Consider the following 4,141-nt stretch of genomic DNA (forward strand, 5'->3'; position numbering starts at 1 on the left):
TACATATAATAATACATATAATAATTTATATCGTCATAACGACATTGAAGACAACGATTATATACTTTATACAGAAATATATAATTGTTATATATTACTTATTACACGTACTTATCTTTTACAATGTTTGCACATAAATGTTATATATAATCTCTGCAGTTTTCATAAATCGAAATTATTTATTTAAAGGTTATTATTACGAACACTATATGACACATAATCGATATTGTGTTCAAGTCTAAAAGATAGCTTTCTAAGACGTCATAAAGACGTCTTTCAAAAAAAGTCTTAAAGACATTTTTATAAGACGTCATAAAGACGTCTTTTTGACAATGTCTTATGACTCTTTATTTCTGACGTCTTATAGACGTCTTTTAGTAAAGTCTTAAAGACGTCTCTTTTAAGACGTCTTTAAGACGTCGTTTGGACATGCATGTTGTCTGGGTCGTTAGTCGTTAGTCAGAAGTCGCAACTATATATGTTGATCCTTTTCCTTTCTGAGTGGAAGAAAAAGGACCGACATATAGTTCCGACTTCTGACTAACGACTAACAACTCATTGTAGACCGGGCGATAACATTATATATATAGCATTATGACTAAAAATAATAACCTAACCTAAAAATAGTAATTTACAAAACTTACCGGATTTTCTTCCATTGTGTTCTAATAAATAACTTTGTTATAATTGCTTGTTATATGTAACAACAGTTAATCACTATGCCACACACTAACATATAATGTGACAAAATCCTGGTTAGAATATTTTATCAGAAAAGTAAATTTCTTTTCCTATAGTTTTCACTGGCAAAGACAAGCTGAAGGCGGGAAGACGTATCACCATAGGCGCGCGCATACTAGGTTATGTGCATGCGTATATATGGATCACGTGCACAATATTTTACCAATCAGATGCTTTTCTGAATCGACATCGTTTCGATGTCGTTCCAACATTTTCTTTCTCCTACATTATAATGATGTCGAAACGACATCAAAACGATATCGTTTCGATCCCTGAATAGAAAATAAAAGAATATCAAATTATATATAAAATATATTTACCTAAAATATCAAAAATTGCATGAAACTTCCAATAAATTTTCCATAAACGTACTTTTATGTTGTTCACAAAATTTAAAATTTCGACGCAAATTTCGAATCGACATCTTTTCGATATGAACGACATTTAATCGATATCATTTCGATGAATCATTTCTGATTGGGCGAGAGAACAGAAAACGCCATTGTACCTACTCTCGTATACTTAAACACATCATTAAATAATTACATTACATTATTAATTTTGGAATTACACCTGTGTCGCAATGGTATTGTGTCGAAATTGTTTAGGAATCTACAACTTAGATTGCCGAAGTGGCAAGTAGTTTCATTCCAAATATTGCCAAAGTTGCTGTCGTATTCGCAACTGTCAGCTTCATCATTAACAATTACAATATTCAAGTTCTTTGGATCACTACCTATTGCGAATAGCAATATACTGGGTTCGACTATTGGCAAAAATCGCAATAATTAGCTGTCTGTAAGAATTATTATTACGTTATGAAATTTCCAGTTGATAAAAGCTCAAGATGTTGAAATATAACCTCTAGCTCGTATATGATAATTCAGTACTGTACAAGTATATTGAAGGAAACATTCGCAAAGGCAACATTCGAAATGGAAACAATTGCAATTTTATTTTGTTGACAAAACCATCCCTTTTGCATTATTGATAAGTTATGATAAATACTTACGAGTAATCACGGATAAATCGGATGCTGTTCTTCATAAATTGTTAAATCTTCTTTGAGGAGAAGAATGCGGGACTTGCGTGCCCTCCACGTGCTCACCGGGAATCCTCGGGAACGGTGTGGTCAAAACTATGAATGCAGTCTTTTAGTTTAATTGATTTATTTGCGTCACCGCTGGCACAATACACTCTGTAGCGGTCGCCCCGATCGTAGGATATGCTTTCCTCGAACAACGCTCTCGGCACTTGTATGGGTAGCGAAACCGACCTTTCGAATTCAGTGATGCTAGCCGAGAACGTTAGCACGGACGATGCCGCGGCGGTGGGGATGGAGTGGGGATAGTCCGTCTGGCCACGCCTGCGCGCGCACGCTCGTCGTAAAAACGTGTGCGCTCGACGCTTGGCTACGACGTGTTGCTTGTGTCCCCTCTCCAACCCCCACCATCGCGGCAGCATGCGGGTAAACGTTCCCGGCTGGGCACACTGCTTTCGATGCGTACAGGGCGCCTTACTTTTCTCGTCTGGGCTTTTCCACGCCGGCTCGAACAACATCCGATCGCGACGGGGCACGGAATCGGCCGAATCATTTCGGGAAGGGAAGAGGTGTCGCTAGGGACTCGCGGACCGCGGGAAATTCTCTCTGCTAATCGCTACGCACGCAACATAAATAGAGCTTTGAATCTTCTTAATCGTGAAACTTGTCTTTTTGAAACCGTTTTGTTTTCCTTAATAATTTGACTTATTAATGTCTAAAAATGATATAGATTTGCAAAACCTTTTATAACAATAAAATTTGTATATACTTTTAGTTGATGTTCATATTTGTCTTGATCGTGATTGAAGGCATCGCTACTAGCGTCTTCCATATTGGATCCCTGAGCTTCAGTTAAAGTGACTGCATTGTTCTGTGCCTCGCACAATTTCAGGAAAATTTCCTCGTATGACGAACATTGAAATTGCTCCAGTAATTTCTGCGGCGCCGATTCAGCTAACAATTTACCATGTCTCATCAAACCGACCTGCGTACCATCCACAATATACAATATTAAGCACGATCAAATTTGTGACATGTACAATTAGGAAGAACACATTGTTTTCAAAAGTAAGGAATAGTTCTTGCTTCAGAACCAAAATCTAGCTTACATAGGAAGTTTACCAATTTTTTTATATAATTCTAGATAAACTGCATTAAAAATATGTTAAAACTTCTTAAAATTCTTAAATAAAACACAAATGTTTAATTTATTTAATACTGAAAACAACTAGTAAATTTGTTTAGTAATTGACTGCTCTGTTCAAATACATTATCTGATACGCGCATCAAGTGCACAATGTATGTAAACCAGGTCATAAGAACATTTCTTAAAAATTTTTTTACGCACTCTTTAAAAGGAGAAAGTATCGCTATTTTTTTAGTGCAGTCGTAAATATTATTGAGGCAAATGTAATGGAAAGTCTAGTGGGGACTCACTGTATTAGCCTTTTTAGCTTCTTCGATATAATGCGTCCGCGTCGTGATCAATACCGTGGTACCTTCCTCCTGCGTGAGTTTGATCAGATAAGCCCAAATGCTGCAAAGAAAGAAGACGTCCAAACATTTTCTTAATATTCTGTGCTTATCACGTCTAAAAAACGAGCCAACTCTACTTGCTTTTCTCTCAAAATTGGGTCCAAACCTACGGTAGGCTCGTCTAGAATTAGAAGTTCAGGCTTATGCATCAATGCGGCGGCAAAGGAAACCCTTCTTCGTTGACCTCCACTCATGTTCTTCACCAACTGATTTGCTGGAGGCAGTTGGAACAATTCCGAGAAAAACCTATGTCTCGTTTCTTGGAAATAACATGGATAAACTGTGGTTGTTTAAAATTGACATAGTAGAATATCTTTCGAGCAAGACAAAATTAGAACCGCTTGAAAGACTTACAATTAGTTGAAAGTAAAAGTAAAACTTGTCAGAATTTACATGATATTTCGCGCGCAACAACTACAAGTTTTCTTATCCCATGCATTCGGTATCTTACCGATCTCTTTATCGTCAAGCCCATTGATCCTGCCGAAGTAATAAAGAGCATCGCTAGTAGAAAATTGTTCGACTAAAGATGTATCCTGCGGCATATAACCCACCCGAGGCCCTGGAATTCCTCAGCCCATACTGCCCGGAGATCCCCCTAAGACCCACACCTCTCCACTGTCCAGATAACATACTCCGACGATACAGGACAACAGGGTTGTCTTGCCACATCCGCTGGCCCCCAACAGCGCGTATCTGTTTGAAGGAAATATTTCGGTTACAAGATTCTGCTTTTGAACCTACCTTAGGCCCACGAGAGACATTAGTTAACAAGTTTTTTGAGGCGCGCTGCGTATAATAGTGCGCACTGGCAACACACCC

The 4,141-nt window shown here is 37.8% G+C and overlaps 1 pseudogene; it reads right to left on the bottom strand.

The window, feature by feature from the left end:
• Positions 1-1,249: 1,249 nt before the first annotated feature.
• LOC105570088 lies at positions 1,250-4,059 on the bottom strand (annotated as a pseudogene).
• Positions 4,060-4,141: the final 82 nt, after the last annotated feature.

Source organism: Vollenhovia emeryi, unplaced genomic scaffold (assembly GCF_000949405.1).
Source record: "Vollenhovia emeryi isolate VEMERY1.0 unplaced genomic scaffold, V.emery_V1.0 DF942123.1, whole genome shotgun sequence".
Taxonomy (NCBI): Eukaryota; Metazoa; Arthropoda; class Insecta; order Hymenoptera; family Formicidae; genus Vollenhovia; species Vollenhovia emeryi.